The sequence below is a fragment of the Pundamilia nyererei genome, unplaced genomic scaffold (assembly GCF_000239375.1).
Source record: "Pundamilia nyererei isolate P.nyererei 1_Seehausen unplaced genomic scaffold, PunNye1.0 scaffold00130, whole genome shotgun sequence".
NCBI lineage: Eukaryota > Metazoa > Chordata > Actinopteri > Cichliformes > Cichlidae > Pundamilia > Pundamilia nyererei.
In genome coordinates, this window is record NW_005187531.1 from 1,659,758 (window position 1) to 1,666,491 (window position 6,734).

Genomic DNA, 6,734 nt, shown 5'->3' on the forward strand with positions numbered 1-6,734 from the left:
TGTGTGTGTGTGTGTGTGTGTGTGTGTGTGTGTGTGTTTTCTCTCCTGTGCATGTTGTTTATCCTGTAACAAGCCTAACATGCTAAGCAGGAAGTCTTATTTACTTTTCTATAGGCTTCTACTCCCATTTCAAAAACACATGTGTGTTTGGGTACCTGTGTAATATAAATGTACTATTGACCTCTCATCCCTATGCAAGGGTCACATGTTTTGATGTTTCTGGGACCCTAATGTTGCACGTTCTTGATGGAAGAGAGCTGACCTGAACCGACAGGGTTCACAAAGGTGACAGCTGTTGATGTCCCAGTGGGAATGTATGGTTTGGTTTCCTCTGTTTATGGGCACACTTTACCACAAGTAACATATACAAACTCAAAAATATTGTGAACTAAAGGGTATGTACTGTACATTCACTATTTGTCTCACTCTGCATACATACTCAGATGACCACAGTCGAGGTTAAGGCCAAGCCCCTGTTCTTTTAGCTTGCTGTTTTGTACTGTGGTACCAAGGATCGCAAAAATGGACACTCGTATGGTTTTGGCATATAATGCAGTTTGTTTTAGTGCCATTTGTTTTGGAAAACAATTGCTGAAAAATTGTCTTAAACTATGTTAAAGAAATACTGAGAAGACATTACTGTTGTGTCTGTTAGCTAAAACTGGAGGGACTTTAGCTTAGTGCTTAGCTTAGACTAAAGACTACAAACTGAAGAAGCCTCTTAGTGTAAGCCTCCTCAGAAATGGTATTAGTGGGAGGGTGGTCATGTTTACCAAGGTGTAGCATTCCCTCTTCTTTTAACAATGGTCCATAAAAGTCTGGGAACAGAGAAGACCAGTTGTTGGACCTTTGGGTCTATTTGTATTTACATTTTATATGGCATACTACCTTTCTTGGAATTAGTTTTGCAATACAATACACCCAAATAAAACAAAAAAAAACCTTTACATTAAACTTCATTTTAAAGTCTAAATAGTTCATACTGAGACTGATGAAGATAATCTCACGAGGACAATGTTACCCGGCCATATGGTGATACTGCACTGTATGCACAGACTACAAGATCATGTTGTTTGTAGTACAAGCAAGCAATAAAATTCCTTTTACCTTTTTATCAGTGTAAAGGTAGAAACCCATGTGAATAAAACCAAATCCCTCTGCATGGATACAATCCACCAGGGAGAGAAAATATTTCATGCATTTGTTCCTATTCAGTAAGACTGAAGTCAAATTCATATTTTTTTTTCTTTTTTTAAACAGTTTGAAGCCTTGCCTTTTCAGTTCTCTTAGGAAATTTCACAGTGGGATGCATCAAGCACACACGGACACACAAACGCACACCAACTGTCAAAACATCCGGGTCACACCTGCCTGCTGTTTAGCATCATCTGTATAAACAGTATTTAGAGGACATGTGACGACAACTGAATGCACAAAGGTCCACAGTGAAGAAAGACAGAACACAGAAACATTCAGGTTCTTCAGTATCCAAAAGTCAGTAAAGGGAGGCAAGAAACTATGGGGATGTCGTCTTAGTTTGTTCAAAACTCTATTTATTTAACAATTAACATTTACAGCAACTGTGGTCTAAAATAACTACAATGACTGATCGCCCTATGTTGCAGTTTCCTTCAGGTCGGGTCACATGTGACCCTTCAGGTCCTTGAAACCTTTCAGTCTGTTCTGATTCAGTCTGACATTTTGGCTCATCAGTGCAGGTACCACATCTTAACAGTGATGTCATAATGAAACATTGCCTGACTGGAAATAACATGAAGTCAGAGATTTCTTAACATGGTGGATATATTTTGGTAGTTCGGTTTATAATTATCTTATGTGCCATTATTAGAACCCATCCATGCAAGCTTTTGTAAACTTCAATGAACGGATCAGAAGATTTTTAAATCTGTGTGAGAGCTTACTTGACTGAAGGACACACTGGTGTTTGTCATTAGATTCTGATCGATCCCGTCTCGGTGTTAGATCTTTTGTCATGAGTAATTAGTGCTGCCGGGCTGCAAAACACTAATGGACTTACCCTGCTTCTGTCTGATGCTGAAGGTATGCAATAAACTCTGAAGAAAGACTTCTGCAAATAGCTGAAAGCAACAAAGTAGTTCTTACTCTGATCACAGTCATCACTGAAAAGTCTGACCTGTCAGTGACTCTGTCTTCATCGCAATAATGATTTTTTTTTTTTTTTGTGAAGTTGCGTTTGCTGAACATTCTGTCTGTAACAGATTTGCAACAGTGAAGCAGGTGAAGGTGTTTGGTAACTCTGGATAAACAATTTGGAAAAAAATGTGGTGCTCAGACTTTGTCCTGTGTTTAACATGTATAGCTGTAGGTTTTGGGGGTTTATAACTCATAACTGCTGCAAATGTAGGAAGGTCAGAGAAATTAAATCAGCCATGCAAACCTCATGACAGCAAGTTTAATGTCACTGTAATGCTTTGCACTGTGACACCACAGGCCATCCAGTCCAGTTCTAGCAATGCTAAACTTGCTTTTAGAACATTTTGCTCTGGAGCAAACTTGAGGAATTTATGTAAATTTATTTATTTATTTATTTATTTATTTATTTATTTATTTATTTACTCATTTGTTTGAGTAAAAGGAAAAAGACACAATGTCAAATATGGAAGCAAAAGTGGAAAAGAAAACACAAAAAACCCCAAAGGCTGTAATCATGTTTGAAAGAATTTAGAGGTGTTTTTGTTTGCGCCCAGCTTGACCTGACTCCTCATTCATTTCTGCAGACTTTTTGATTTCTCTCCCTAACTTTATGTAGAATCTCAGCAGGAGTCCACACAATTACACAGACAACACACATGGCCAGACACCTTTACACACAGTTAGTGGCTTTAGAGCTCCACTGCTGGCGTTAAAGAGCCAAGCCAGGGTTTCTCCTCTCCTTGTGCAGATTTTATATTGTCTGTGCGTGCGTGGGAAGGGAAAGCTAGAAAATGGAAAGGAAAAAGTGATGAAGAGACAAAAGGAACAAAGAAGAGACGGAGAGCAGAAAAGAAATAAAGGTGGTGAAGAGGTGCTCCATAGGGTGGCATTTCTCCTCGGCTTCTGCACTTTTCTCCTTTATTTCTGTAAAACACAGTCTGATAATGTATTTTTTATGAACTTTAGTGTCTAACTCTTGAGTGAAACAGGCACTCCCTTTTACCCCTCTGTAAGCACGTACATAAAATGTTAATGAGAGTCAGGAAACTTGTTAAAGGGGTTTGCATGAGGGTTCAAAATTCTGCCTTCCCTTACCGTGGGTACAATCAACCAGTTCTGTATGCATACACAGTAAAAATGTGCTGTATATGGAAGTGATTAGGAAGTGTTCGAGCCATCTGCCTGCCTTCTTGTGACCTATCAAAGAACTCCTATGATATGTATGTATTATATCTGTATTAGACCCACAGGAGTGTCTGACCTGGCTTGTGGTAAAAGCAGCTCTGAGCACTACTGATAAGATGAGCCTTTGAACAAAAGCTAATTGAAGGTTTTGGCAGGAAAAGTGCAGTGAAGGAAGTCTCCTGTCTATCCTTCTGGCGGGGCATCTGGTTCCCACAAAGCTGAAATCAGAAGCAAACCTCCTCCCAGCTCTGATTTTAGGGATTTTTTTTTTTTTTTTTGTCTTTAAATGCAGCTGAAGGATGAAAGCACAGAGTGATGCAAGAAGGGAAGCTAACTTTAGATAATAAAAGTATTAATAGGCTTGGTTCTTGGCTGTTAGATTAAAGAAGGATAAAAAGAGAAAGAAGAGAGATTTCTTTCCCCATTTTTTTACGTCTCCATATACATTCCCAAACAAAACACCTGTTTTGTCCTGCCTTGCCTAAAGGTTATTGTAGAGGAGCATGTGAATCCTCCTCTACAATAACAGCACCTTTAACCCCTTTTTGCCTGAACTATGACCCCTTAATTCAAAGGCTAGATCCTGTAGTTTAAACCAGAACAGAAACAGAAAAGAAGGCACTACAACACCACACTTTGCAGCCCTTTAACAGTTAAATTCTTGCTCTTAAATAATGCTGTGGCTAAATTAGCTGTGAGATTATTTAAAGCTGAAGAGGTAAATCAGCTGTGAATGCTGCAGGCAGTAGAGAAAAAGTCAGCCAGGAATGAGGCACAACATCCTTCAGAGTGTTAAGATGATGATAACGAGTGCAATAAATGGATACAAGTGTATGAAAAAGATCCACGTAATGCTCCACGGTCCATCGGATGTATTAAATGATTGTAATAGAGACGCTGTCTGTAAATCGCACTGACTTTAAAGGGGATCTATTGTGCTTATTTTCATCTCCATTATTTCCAAATCATGCAAGGAAAACAAAACCCACACCCAAAACACTGAGACAAAAAAAATCAGTTATGATATGAAGGAAGACTTGAAGCGTATGAGCACATCAAGTGCATCTCAGTGTCACCTTTGCCAAAGAGTGAAGTGTCACCATAAATTGTGTTTTAATTGATCATCTTTATCCCTTCAAGAAGCATCCTGAAGGATGTTTTTTCTTCCAGGGTGTGATGTTGCCTTCATCCACAGGGCACCAGGTTTGCTGTGCTCTTCATCATCATTAAAACACCAAAGTGAGGGCCTCTTCTTTGGTGTGTCACAAAAACTATTCAGCAACCACTCAGCTGTACCTTTTCGAAATAAACGCAAAGACGTGTCGTAAATTTGTCTCCAGCTGCCGTGTCCTGTCTTGTTTGAGGTGCGAGCTTGAATCAGTCAGAGCAGATGTGATAATGAATGTCTGAATCCCAGCAGCAAAGCTCCCATCACAAGCTTCAGCCTATCTCTGGTCCGAGGTCAGCGTGATATGTTGCTTCATGCTGATTACAGATCAAAGCTGCAGACTGACACGCTTTCAAGCTGGTGGTGTCAAAGTCGTGGATCTCTGCTATTTGATCTTTGACCCCAGGGTGCACGGACAGTATCCGATATGCCTGAGGTGCAACCTGGAAGGACCTCGACTCATCAGTTTGCTTTGATCTACAACAGGTTGGGACCTGATTACGTCGGGCCAATCACATATTAAAACTTTATTAACAGTACAATTGATTCTTTTGTGTTGGTGCATGTGGGCATTTTTGTCATCCTTCTGAGAACCAATCCATTTTGTGTGGGTATTTGTGTGTTCAGCTCTGCGCAGTGCCAGAGGGTAGTTTGACTGATCTTTCTTTCCCACATTCCTGTCAACGGACTCACAACTCAGCTCATTATTAGGTGTCCACACACACAAACCAAGACCTCCCTCTGCTCGTACACATAGTTCAGCTACAGCGGTTGATTCATTGCCAGTTTCTGACTCAAACATTACCGAAACTACAACACCCTAATATTGTTAGTTGCTCCAGTTCCAGTTCCCTGCACACTGCTGTTTGTCTGGACCCTTAATCTGTTATCACCATGGTAACAACATGGTTTTGAGTTTATTTACATTTTCTGCAAACCCCCACAAAAGGTTGGCCTATTTGAAACAGGGGACTGACTAGGCTCATTCTTCTAAGAAGCTCTTTTTTTTTTTTTTTAATAGCTCCTTTCATTTTAAGGTCAACAGCTCTATAAGCAAACTTGCTTCTGATTGGCTGCCCCTTGTAAATAGAAGAATCGTGTGAGTGGTGCTCCTGTGTTTGCGTCCAATCAAAGTTGACTATATGTACTCTCAATGACATCATGCATAGCCAAGTCTAGAAAAAAACTGTTGGGAATGGAGCCCTTAGAGCCATCTGAGGCCTGTGATTTTGGGAATTAGCTACTATTTATACAGTGACATAATTTTCAAACCTTTAGCTATGTTCAAAACAAGCATTCAAAATATCAAACAAAAACACATGACATAAAAGTTGCAAAATTTGAGTTACATGTCAGTGAGTTAAATAAGTATTTGATCCTTAGCTAACCATGACTTACTACTTGGTGGAGAAGCCCTTGCTGGCAAGCACAGCAGTAAGATGTTTCCTGTAGCTGGTCAGGTCAGGTTTGCACACATCTCGGGAGGAATCTTGGACCACTCCTCTTTACAGAAACTCTCCAACCCTTTAGATTTCTTGGCAGTTGCTTAGTAACTCGAAGCTTCAAGTCCTTCCACAGATTTTTTTAGAGGACTGAGGTCTGGAGACTGGCTAGGCTACTTCATGACCTTAGTGTGCGAAGATGCACATTAAGGTCTTGAAGTGGCCCAGCCAGTTTAGCCACTCCTTTGTAGCTTTGTCAGTATATTTCAGGTCATTGTAATGCCTGAAGACCCATCCATGACCCATTTTCAGTGTTCTGTCTGAGCGAAGGAGATTTCTCATCCAAGATTTTGGTACATGGTCCTGTCCATTTTCCCTTAATATATGTTAAGCCATCATGTACCGTTAGCAGAAAAACAGCACCAATGCATGATTTCCGCTTCCATGCATGACTGTGGGGATGGTGTTTTTTGGGTGATAATCAGCATTTTTTCTACAAACATGGCAGGTGAAGCAAGAGAGCTTGAGTTTGGTTTCAATGACATCTTCTCACAGCTCTTTGCTCTTGCTCACAGTGGTGGAGAGGTTGGAATGGAAGAAAGTGATTCTTTGGACAGGTGTACTTTATACAAATAACAAGCTGAAATCTGTGTCATTAATTGGTTGTTTGAAATCCCACCCATGGGAGTCAGATGTCTAGCTGGGTTGCTGGGGATCAAATACTTATTTCACTGTGACTCATATTCATTGTGTGTGTGTGTGTG

General features: G+C 40.2%; 1 protein-coding gene across 1 annotated transcript in view; it reads right to left on the bottom strand.

Moving 5' to 3' along the window:
- ccdc3a (coiled-coil domain containing 3a) overlaps positions 1-6,734 on the bottom strand; it is a 9,565-nt gene that overhangs the window by 822 nt on the left and 2,009 nt on the right. The gene's annotated exons all lie outside the window — the stretch shown is intronic.